This window comes from Misgurnus anguillicaudatus, chromosome 13 (assembly GCF_027580225.2).
Source record: "Misgurnus anguillicaudatus chromosome 13, ASM2758022v2, whole genome shotgun sequence".
NCBI classification, from domain to species: domain Eukaryota; kingdom Metazoa; phylum Chordata; class Actinopteri; order Cypriniformes; family Cobitidae; genus Misgurnus; species Misgurnus anguillicaudatus.
Window position 1 is genome coordinate 1,976,549 of NC_073349.2, and position 12,615 is coordinate 1,989,163.

Below are 12,615 nucleotides of genomic sequence, written 5' to 3' on the forward strand. Positions count from 1 at the left end.
ATGCCTCGTTAAAATGAACATAAACGACCACAGACAGGGCGAGCAATGCCCCCTGATGCACAGAGTCACTTAAAGCCATTTACTGCCACGCATAAGTACATCTATTACTATGTTCAAATGGGCAGAGGCAACGGTCAGGTGCATTTACCGGCCTGTATGTGTCATGGAACCGGTTCTGATATGACAATGCTGCTGTATTCTAGTGATTAATTATTAATGAGAAAAACACTTTAAGAGCACATTTACCATAAACCACATTAAAATGATGTAATTACGAAATGTCTTATACAAATAAAAAAACTTCTTTCAAATGGCTACACGAATATAACACAGTGGTTATTTTGAGTTGGCTACGAACTGTACCGCGCAAATTGTACTAACTGTTGTGAGTCCAGAATATGTACGCAATATGTGTATTTATATATGAAGAGTTTACATGCAAAATCCTCTAAATTCGTCTGACGTGTTTTCTTGTAAATTAGCATGTTTTTTTTATCAGGCTCTTATGTTTAGTTTTAGTAATTTCACTTTAATGGCATAAAGGAAAAAGGTTATTAGTAATTAAAATTTCATTTCATTGTAATTTAACAAATTTGACTGTCTTTAGCTGCATGCAAGCTTTTGTAGAAAAAACTTCCACTTCAGTGAACAATTGCAAAATCACTAAATATTAAACTAAAAACATTGATGAATGATGAAAGTGTAAAAATAAAGAAACTAAAGCACACATAAGGTGGCACTGTGGTCCATGTGACTGCCAAATTAGGAGTAGTATCCAGGTCTAAGTACTCACAGGGGACACAAGTTTAAATTGTGATCCACGGTCGTTTTGCACGTCTTCTTTATCTTTCATGCACTTAGAGAAGAAGTGCACAAAGTCGACGTGGCATTTCGCGGATTCTGCCAATAAATTAACATGCCGTTTAGCCGATTCTGAAAACAAAGCGCTATTTCTAAATGGTATGAGGCTGGGATTATGCACATTTGAAGCCAATATATTTGATTAACATATAATACATGCTGAGAGCATTCAGTTCAATAACATTATTTCATATTTGACGTACGTGGCATTTAGCAGCTTTTGCATTTGAGCTCTTTTTACATATAATACATATAATATTGAACAAACAGTCTTACCAGGCATGAAACAATTACATTTCGGATGCATTCCTTTTAAAATTTAAGTTCTTTGTCTCCATGAGGCAAATCTGTATCTACAAAGACATTCAGGCTGGAGGAAACTAGTTAGGATGTAATTTTCAGAGTTTCAAAAAGTCAAATCTTACATGCCATTGATATTAAATATTAAATGCTATTAAAGCAGATGCTTTTTGGTCCCATGGTGGTCATTTAAAGAGTAGTTTAATTTCCAAGTCATTTACTAGAAAAACATTTCACCGCACACACTGACCATCATCAGATGGGCTGTGACTCTGTTATGCTTTTCTCCATAATGAGATTAATTGTTAAAATCTGATTGGAGTCTGACATCTATTAAACTCCAAACGCCATAGCCAGGATTCCCATTGGAATACAGCCACTAGAGAGGCCGGGCATCTTATTCCCACCACAGAAAGAGAGAAGAGAAAATGCCGACTGAAAACGAGGCGACTACGGTTGACACCCCGACGCCCTTTTCTTACTCTTGGTCCCGCCGGTCAATTAAAACAAGAAAAAACAATGAAGCGAAAAGAAAAGCCCCTAATCAAACGGGTTTGGTAGTCTTGGTTAGACAAAAGAGGTCAGAGGGTTTTGTGTAAAGCTTTGAATGCTGGGGGAGTCTTGCAGACAGAGGTGCATTTACCTCCCTACAAAGACCCAACATGGCCGTTTCCTCATCCTTTAGGCTTCTGCTGAAGTCCCATCAAAGCACATGTTAATTTCTTCAAATGAATAGACGTGAGAAGTCCAAATCCTCTTTACAGCATGTAATGAATGAAACCTCTATAGACAAATGGACAGAATCGGCACATGGACCGAGCAAAAAGATGAAAATGATGGGTGAGATCTTTGGTCCCTGGGATACAGCCTGCTATCTTCCCACATTCGCATGATAACAGCCTGACTGGAAATAGTATATAAATATATAAATGTTGGTGTTGATATTTGTGTGACATGTTCGGTACTTAAACATTTCAGTGCTTTCAGATTTGAACGAAAGAAAAAAAAAATAATATAGAACAAGCATTTACTGTAGGAGGGAGAGTTAAAAGGCACATTTAGGAAATAAACAAATAATATTGATGTGTGAAATATGAGATATTCAAGGGCTTGTGGACCAATTATGAACATGTGACATCATCGAAAATGGGGAAACATGAGTTCAGAGGTGAACAGTGAAATAAACAATGAACATTTGAAGCTGTAGGAGTTTGAAAATGTGGAAAAAATGATTGCTTTGAAAACAGCGTTTCATGTCCAAACAAAACACACGTATGGTGTTTCACATCCAGGGCGATACACAGAAGACTTTGTTTTTGTAGAAAGTCATTCTCGTCTCAGACAACACCAAAGGAACAAGACCCTGAGTTATTGCACTATAAACTATTTTTTTTTTCATTTTGGCACAAAACAATTCTTTAGGTACTTGTTTGCATCATAATGAATTTGCTCAATAAAATAATATAAATCAAAATAAGACTCACAATCCTTCTCAAAGAAACATGTTTCCTATAAATGACATTTCTTACAATAAATTGAACTCAGAAAAACACCCACATATTCTGTAATTGTAACAAGCTTTCTTCCATGAGGCCGTGAATTGGAGCACAATGTGTTTAGTTATCGGGTGTCTCTGGATGTGTGTGTCTGCTTCTGGCCCATCTTAATGCAACCTGATATCAGCGGCTCTCTGCAGCCTGGAAGACATCCATTGGACTTTTGCTGGTTTGGCCCGGGCCACCCGCACCCCTCTTTATGAGTCCTGGCCTCCGTGTGGAGAGATCCTAACGCGCTCTATTAGCAGACGTGTAGCGTTGAAAAGAGATGTGGCAGATAAACACTGGTTTCCATTCCCGTAGATCCAAAAAGGTAGTGGATATATGGAAATGAAGAACGTTCAGGATGTACGCACTTGATGGATAAATAGAGAAAATTTATAAAATCTATTTTAATTAATTAAAATAAAAATTTTTTACATCCCTAAATGTTTACATTGTTTTTCTTTCTGCATATTTGCATATCAGAATCTTGGACTGCTTTGGAAGTTTATAACTGTACTATTGTTCTGATTTTAGGATTTAAGCATGTATGACAAAATTTACTCCATTTAGGAAAATTAAGTTTCCAGCATGATTGTGCAGAAGTAATCTCATTCAAGGTCTTACTTTTCCACTTTTTTGCATTCTTTTTTTCTTTATCTCACATCTTGCTTCATCTCTTTCATTCTCTTTTCACTGGGAAACGTTCACATTAGTGAATGTGACCTCTCACTTCCCCATATAAATGATTAAGGATGTCATTAATGTTAACTGATACCACTGCAGCGCGATGACTGAAGACCTCATCTTGCAGAGAGATGGACACACAGAGAGAGACTCATCCTACAGATAGACGGACGGAGAGAGAGAGAGAGAGAGAGAGAGAGAGAGATCGTTGTTTATACTGCTGATGTCATCACTTCTTTGTTCGGCTCCTGTTTTCTGCTGAAACATTAGATTTGCGTTAAGAGGTGCTTTTCGAAATGAAAACAGCACCAGTAAAGCTCAAGTGACCCTCCTGTGTTTACCATCAGTCATTACTAAAACATACTGTACAATACAAATTTCATTATGCTGTACTCAAAGTATGTTATTACTGAAAATTAGATAACTAAGAGGAATACATGAATGCCAAAGAAGTTAAGATCAAGCTCCATATAAGTCAGGAATAATGTATCCTAAACAGTTTTTGTTTAAATAAATTATTCTGCTTTTCAAACCTGTACTTTAACACATAAATAAATTAAATCAATCAAGACCAGCAACACTGTCAGAAAAAAATGGTCCTTAGCTGTCACTGGGGCGGTACCCTTTCAAAAAGTGCACGTTTGCACCTAAAGAGCTCCAATGTGATCTCATGAGAATATGTGTGTATTCTCTTTCTTGTTTATTGTTTAAAGCGGAACTCCATCCTAAAACAACATTATGCTCCAACACTATATTTCATCACATATATGTAGTTGATTGTGCTGCCATCAAATGTACTAACTCCATATAAAAAATTAAAGCCTATAACTGCTACAGTAACGCTGATTTGATGCGTTGTCAAATCACCGGAAGAAAAATGCACGATTACATATTCTGAACGTTCTAAATGGGGGCGGGTCTTAAGGCGAGATGATTGACAGGAGATGATACCGTACTTTGATTGACAGCTGCACAGGATGAGCTAACGTTAGCTTGCTTTTCTTGTGTTCATAATAACAACAACAACATGATAATAACTTTCTACGTAGTATGTTTACCTTAGTTACACAAAACAAGCAACAACTAAGCCAAATGATGTTTTAAATATTTTGACAATTTTACATTTCCTGAGTCCGTGGAAAACTGGGCTTGTTCTCCTGACGAAAGTGATGGCTGCATATTGTAATTTTCAAGTAATCTGTTGTGTTAACTGAGGGTCACGTTGAGGTAAACAATAAAAACTCCCAGTGACCTGAATTTGTTGTCCTTACATCCACATACTGCACAGGTTCTAGTTATCTTTTATTGAGGGTTTTGGTGATTTCTCCCTTCGGAGACAGTAAAAGCGGAGTTACTCTTTAGTTGGGTTCGTCTGCTGGCTAACTTCAAGTTGACTTGAGTTGATTTGAGAGGTTGAAAGGTAAAAGAAGCTATTAGGCTTGTTTGACTTCATGCGGCGCTGCAAGAATCGACAGCCAGATGACATCAAAGTACCGCGAGAGCGATTTGCGAAATCATACGGAGGAGTTTGCTTTTAAATCGCTCTAGCGGAACTTTGACGGCCTCATGCGGCGCCGTAAGAACTGACAGCCGAAGTAGAACAAGCCTGAAGCATCGATCAGTGGTTAGTGGGTGGAGCTAATGACTTAGTTTTGCGCAGTGCATTCTGGTTAACTGAGTCCATCAAAGGCCGTTACGAAAATTCGGCTTTAACACACTTTCAATCTAACTTCTCGAAATCTTGCAAATTTCTTTTTTTTCTCATGTAAAATGCAAAATGGAAATAAATTACCCGTGATAACAGGCTAGAATGTCTAGGGTTCAATTCCGCTTTAAGGACAGATAGAATGTTATGTTAGGATACAATCACAGATGTGCTACAATTTCTTTACAAATGTCTAAATACTGAACTGTCCAATAGTATGTTCCGGTGAGAAGAAATGAGCTTACAATCAATGACCTCAACTTTTCCCAGTGCAGACACCAGATCACTTTGAACATCTGTGTTTGCACTCCTAAATGCGTTAATGTCACACCTGTTAAACAGTGCCTGCACTGAGAGAGAGATTAGATAGTACTTGTATGACTTTCTCTAATTGGTGAAAGTTTGCGTCCTTATCAACCTTGTATTTGTAGTATGTGTTGTTTTTGGCTTCGGGAGAGACATTCATCAGCAGGGCTTTAATCAACGGCCTTTAACTCATCCTCTGGCTCTCTTTCACGTCCTCTGTCTGCACCCAGTCACTGATGAATTTAAAATAAATCTGTTGATTATAATTAGTGATGGCAAGTCCCCCATTCTTCTGTTGTGATTGATGAGACATGACACTAATGACCCAGCAGCATTGCTTGACATTCAGACCAGAGATCCACCATGCGCTCTTGGTTTGAAGCCGCCTGCTTTTCTGATCTTCAGGTTCTTCAGGAACCCTGCAAGACATTGCAAAAGATGTTTCATGCCATCATACAGTAGGTTTCAGGATGATCTGTTTAACAGTGTTCTTCATACTTTGGCATAAGCTTTGTGACAGGTCCTGATTATTTATAGGCGTGCGGTGGTTAAACGTATTATTAACGGATGCTGGCGGTTTACCGTTTCTCTGCCTGAGGGACCCATGCATTCCAGATAGTTGAGGAATTAAAGAATGTTCTGGAAATATTGCATGCATTGGTTTATGGTGTGTGCGTGTGTGTTAGTAGGAATGTAAAAATGACAGAGGAGCTCTCCGTGAGGAAAACGCAGGGTGGGCACATCCATTCTATTGAATTTTGACAAAGAAAACTAATTAACCCCAGAGGAAAGGGATGAGAACTTTCATTTAACTAGAGTTAACATTCCCAATAATGAATCTGTTCGTTCTAATGTATTCTTTTATTCCGGGAATGTCTGGAAGATATTGGACTATTATGGTGGTCGTGGTCCATCTTATTTGGTCCTACAATGAGCACAAAGAGGGACGATTTCTGGAGCAGACACATCATAATGGTCCAATTTCTTCCAGCGCTGAAGCACATGTGCTCTTTGGGATGCTCATTTGACTTTCACCATTTATACTGTGGAAATGTGGCTTTCTGTTGAATGGCTTAAGATGGTTGCTTGTTTTTTCTTTTTGTGATTTGAGAATCACATTTAAACGTAACCACATGGTTATGCATCATTACATAGAATAAACCAATGGCTTATGAATATAACTATAGAAATACAGTTGTCTGCGTGTTGAGAAGAAATGTGTGTGTTTATTGTAACAGTTAGATAGCAAATAGATAGATTTATAAAACATGAGATGGGGCGGTTTTCCGGACAGGGATTATCCTAGTCCTAGACTAAAATAAATGTTAGAGCTGTCCAAACTGAAAACAAGTTGCACTGACATATCTTAAAATACATCAGTGCCCTTTGTTTTGCCTCAAAATGCACACAAGTAATGTTTTTAGTAAGGCATGTTTATTAAATCTAGTTATATTTCCTATTTAAACTAAGGCCTAGGCCTGGCTTAAGCTAATCCCTGTCCGGGAAACCATCCCAATGAGCTTGCTTTAAGCTGAAGTATGCACAACAGTAAATGCACAAAAATATATTCACTGTTCCCACTGTAATTACTCCATATTACACGAGAATACCCTTTAAAAATGTCCTTGTGTGACATTTAGGTACAGATATGTATACATACAAGTATGTACCTCTGGGGTACTAGTGTGACTTCTTTATGTACATAAAGGTGTACTTTTTGAAAGGGAACCACCCCATGTGACATCTAGGGACTATTTCTTGACCCTTTTCTGGTAAACAGCAATATTGTATTGCTTCGAGCTAGGTATTGGGATTAACTTGTGGCCTTGGATTATTTTTTGTCAATTATCCTGTTAGCAGAATGTCATAGTAGATTTTTGTGTGTGTGTGTGTGTGTGTGTGTGTGTGTGTGTGTGCGTGCGTGCGTGCGTGTGTGTGTGTTTCTGTGTGTGTGTTCTTTTAACTTAAGTCATTAGTAACCATGTAGTCACCACCAACATGCTCTAGCAACACCCGAGCAGTATTTATTGCTGCAATTTTATAAAAGCAATAAAGCATGTTTTTCCATCGTGCCTAACAACACCTTTAACCGTCTTATAATCTCCATATGTCACAGTCTCTTACAGCTCATTGCTTTTATTATATACTTAGCTGGTAGAAATCAAAAGCTTTCGAGGGGGACTGCACATAAAAAAACCCAAAATGTTAGGGTACAGGTAGTGGGTAACAAATAATCAACGAAAAACAACAGAAGAAGCCCTCACACTGATAAACTGCTCCAATAAATTTTATGGTGCAACGTTTCGACCATCAGGTCTTCGTCAGGCACAGTTAGATACTTAGCTGGTAGGGCATTGCATTAGTAACAGAAAATTGTGGGTGTGATTCCCAGTGAATGCACATATTGATAAAACATATACCTTGAATTCAATCAGAGTCGCTTTGGATAAAACAATCTGCCAAATGCATAAATGTAAATTTTGGTCATTAGGGATTACCAGTCAACACACACAGGATGGCTTTTTAAACCAGTGATATTTTTATCTCTCTCTGGAGACAGGGGATGTGAAACCGTTAGCACCCTGATAGAAATCAATGGCAAGCACTCACCATTAATCAGAGTAATTTAATATCTGTGAGGCATCCATGCTCAAGGTCTACTGTCACACCAATCTATTCTGACAATGAGTGTGTGGATTCAGGGCACACGCGCACACACACACACACACACGCACGCGCACACACACACACACACACACACACACACACACACACACACACACACACACACACACACACAGAGACCAGCACGGACATGACTCCATAGGTCACACAAAAACATACTGCTAAATACTTGTTGCCAAAGTGTGTTTACACATTTGGGCATATGTTTACATGTGTTTGTTTACATGTTTGTGTTTGCATGTGTGGCATGACGAGGGGGTGAGAGTTTAGCTTCATGACGAAAGCAAAGATTTTACATAAAATTCCGACTACGCCACCCCAGGACTTACACCCAGGGAAATATTCCTTACACCCAAAAGGGTGGAAAGGCACACAAGTTCGTTCCTCTTTAAATAGAGTGAGCAAGAGACATGGGTATAGTACAAAAATAGACTTTTATTTACACAGAATCCTTTAAAATGAGCAATCCCAAACATACATCAGTCACTCCACTTGGAAATGCATCACAATCACACACTCAAAAATAAGGTTAAATGGAAACAAAACAACATATAATAACCAGCAGGGCTGAGGTTCCCAATGGGAAGAATCACTTAATCACGACTTGTGTTAACAAAAAAAGGCACACACACACACACACTACTGTGCACTCAGATTACACGACCACACACTTCAAGTGTAACACAGCACACACTGAGGAGGAAGTACCACCACCGGACAGATCCATCCACCCGTGGGACCCCAGCTCCTGCAACAAATCAAAACAATATGAATAATTGGGTCACACAAAACAAAATGGTGGCGACCAGCCTTATTTCACAAAGCCGACGACCACCACACACACAATAAAAGAAAATAAATTTATAACAATTAATAAAAGTAATTATACTAGTCCAAACCACAGGGAAATAGTAAGGCAGTACAGAAGATGTATACAATTAACAATGTTTTGGATCACAATTATGGACAAGCAAGTTTCTCGGGAATCAGCTATAATGAGCAGTCCAGAATGTCAACAGCATTTCTCAGAACCCAAAAACAGGATTACAAGCACACATGATAATACCCAAAAATACCGAAAAACAAACAAAAAAACATAATTGATGCATTAAAAGCAGAGCCAATGGAACGCGACTCGTTTCTCTCACACCGAGAGCGAACCACGGCTCGGAGATAGTAACGTCTCAAGTGAAGCGTAAACGCTAGGCTCACAACAGAACCAGACAGTACACAGTCCAGTGTGTAAGGGCACAGATAATGACGTCGGTAACAGCAGTGCAACACTGCAGCGTGAGAATCAAAATACAGCGCAACGGGAGACGCAGCATAGAACGAAAGGGAGACTCCTAAAGTAAACAAATATAATATTAAAACTACACACAACAACATAAACTCAAACATTAAGGCTTCGTGCTAGACACTTACCGAACAGTGGTATCACCCCAGACAATTTACTGTTTTATGGCACAGGTTAACCAACAGCAGGAAAACCATAAGCCAACTGAGGGTACACCATCACGTACACCACGGACAGCACAAGGGCACCAGCACGACAGACAACACACTAAAACCAACACAACATTACTTTTAAATGACAAACAGATTAAAACTGCTAACCATAGCATGTTAGCAAGAACTCACCTGCCGCTAACGTTGCAAACCCCCAGGGGGGAAGTCGGACATGACGCATTCAGAGCAGCAGCCAATCACCGCTTAAAAGGGGACTGCCACTCTCTGATAGGCGATACCAGCTGTCAATCACAGCTCACCTAATCCTGCTACAATCCACCCCAAGTTTCTGCAACGTCGCCCCGACGGTGAACTAAACAGAACCCCACCTCAGGGTGCTCAGTCCTGAGGTCGGAAGAAGGCACATTTTACGATCCACTCTGCAGACACAACCACTGTGCCCGCCATTTACAAGAAGTGGTATCAGTTGGAGTACTGACCTGACATACTCTCTAATGACACGACTAAAACAAGAGCTTCCCAGTGCAATCAAATCTTAGATGGTTTCACCCCAGACTCTGAGGGACCCCATCCGAAAATGACTAACCTGGGGGGGAAGGTACATCTCCTACCAAAACATCATCGGATGGTTCCACCCCAAACTCTGAGGGACCCCATCCGACAACCAATGACATGGGACCGATTTGTACCTACCCACCCTTACATAAAATTAACTAACACTGGGATACATCTCCTGCACAATAAAATTCGCCAGATGGTTTCACCCCAAGTGCTGAGGGACCCCATCTGAAAATGACTGACCTGGGGGGTACGTCTCCTACCAATAAACCTCATCCGATGGTTCCACCCCAGACTCTGAGGGACCCCATTTGACAACGGATGACATGGGACCGATTAGTACCTACCCTTCCTTCATAAAATTTAAGTCACAGGCATAATACTACCTCAGTAATACCCCAACTTCAGAAAAAAAAAAACTGTACAGATAATACAGAATGAATGACGACAACCAATTTAATGGTGCCTTTAATGATACGCCATGTCCAACATCCCTTTTACAACCTTGCCCATATAAAACCAGCTGGCCCTCTACGTGACAATACACTCAGATTCTCCCTTTCGTTCTTAAACCAATAACAAGTTCCACCTCCCATAGAGCTACTAAATTTCTTAACCCAGATAATTTGTCCTCCATCATAATAACCCAGGACTGCTTACCACAAACGATCGGACAGCACAAACCCAGCAACAAATTGTGCTGGGGTCGCGACACGAAAACTGCCTCTGTCTGGTTCCTGCAAGAGAAAAAAAAACAAACCCACATACACACAAAACAAAAAAAAACATTATTGATGCATTAAAAGCAGAGCCAATGGAACGCGACTCGTTTCTCTCACACCGAGAGCGAACCACGGCTCGGAGATAGTAACGTCTCAAGTGAAGCGTAAACGCTAGGCTCACAACAGAACCAGACAGTACACAGTCCAGTGTGTAAGGGCACAGATAATGACGTCGGTAACAGCAGTGCAACACTGCAGCGTGAGAATCAAAATACAGCGCAACGGGAGACGCAGCATAGAACGAAAGGGAGACTCCTAAAGTAAACAAATATAATATTAAAACTACACACAACAACATAAACTCAAACATTAAGACTTCGTGCTAGACACTTACCGAACAGTGGTATCACCCCAGACAATTTACTGTTTTATGGCACAGGTTAACCAACAGCAGGAAAACCATAAGCCAACTGAGGGTACACCATCACGTACACCACGGACAGCACAAGGGCACCAGCACGACAGACAACACACTAAAACCAACACAACATTACTTTTAAATGACAAACAGATTAAAACTGCTAACCATAGCATGTTAGCAAGAACTCACCTGCCGCTAACGTTGCAAACCCCCAGGGGGGAAGTCAGACATGACGCATTCAGAGCAGCAGCCAATCAACGCTTAAAAGGGGACTGCCACTCTCTGATAGGCGATACCAGCTGTCAGTCACAGCTCACCTAATCCTGCTACACATGTGTTTACATGTTTGTGTATGCACATGTTTACATTCATAAAATGTAAGTTTGTCCATTTTTATTTGCCTTTGTCTGCCCTGCTAAAAAACAATAGACACCATCACAGAAATTCTATTGGTTTTATTGGGAATTTTATTGGTTCTAATGGAATATGGCCCAAAACACCAGTCGCGCCTCACTGCAGTACATGACATCCAGGGGGAGAGGCAGAGCATAGATAGATCTGTTTGCATCTCCAGAAATGACCCATTGTTGCCTATTTTATTCACTGAACGAGGGAACACTCGGCGTGGATGCATTGGCACACAGCTGTCCGAGAGGTCTTCGCAAATACGCATTTCCCCCAGTGAGCCTCATTGCGCAGACTTTGTGCAAAGTCAGGGAGGACAAGGAGAGTATTCTTTTAGTTGCTCCATATTGGGCCACCAGGAGTTGGTTTCCAGAGCTCACTCTCCTCGTGACAGCCCCTCCCTGGTGGATTCCCCTGAGGAGGGACCTTCTGTCTCAAGAAGGGGGCACATTATGGCACCCACGTCCCGATCTGTGGAACCTCCATGTGTGGTCTACGGACGGGGCGCGGAGGTTCTACGTGATTTACCCCAGGCGGTATCTAACACCATCGCTGCAGCGCGAGCACGGTCTACAAGGCATATACGCTGAAATGGAACCTGTTTGTTGAATGGTGTACTTCTCAACGAGAGGACCCCCGAGAATGCTTGATCAGAATTGTGCTTTTATATCTCCAACACCGCTTGAAGAAGAGGCTGTCACCAACTACTATTAAAGTAGATATCGCGGCGATATCCGCGCATCACGCACCCATAGACGGTAGATCTGTGGGTCAGCACGTTCTGGTCATTAGGTTTTTAAGACGTGCAGGAAGGCTGAATCCTTCGCGCCCTCCATTTTTTCCTCCTTGGGACCTGTCCATGGTGCTGAAAGCCCTGCAAGACGCCCCTTTCGAGCCTTTGTGGACGCTGAGCATTAAGTTTCTCACTATGAAAACTTTGACGCTCCTCGCATTGGC

At 40.7% G+C, this 12,615-nt stretch overlaps 1 long non-coding RNA gene across 3 annotated transcripts; it reads right to left on the minus strand.

Annotated features, from left to right (window-relative positions):
* Positions 1–8,497: 8,497 nt before the first annotated feature.
* Positions 8,498–11,582, minus strand: LOC129447226 (uncharacterized). 3 transcript variants are annotated; one of them, XR_012372812.1, is made up of 3 exons: positions 11,443–11,582; positions 9,508–11,365; positions 8,837–9,428 (listed from the first exon to the last, which is right to left on the minus strand). It is a non-coding gene; the product is annotated as an uncharacterized lncRNA (long non-coding RNA). The 3 variants fall into 3 exon arrangements; XR_012372813.1 differs by having other exon boundaries at positions 9,508–11,147; positions 11,227–11,582; XR_012372811.1 differs by lacking the exon at positions 8,837–9,428 and adding an exon at positions 8,498–8,830 and having other exon boundaries at positions 9,508–11,582.
* Between the last annotated feature and the right edge of the window lie 1,033 nt (positions 11,583–12,615).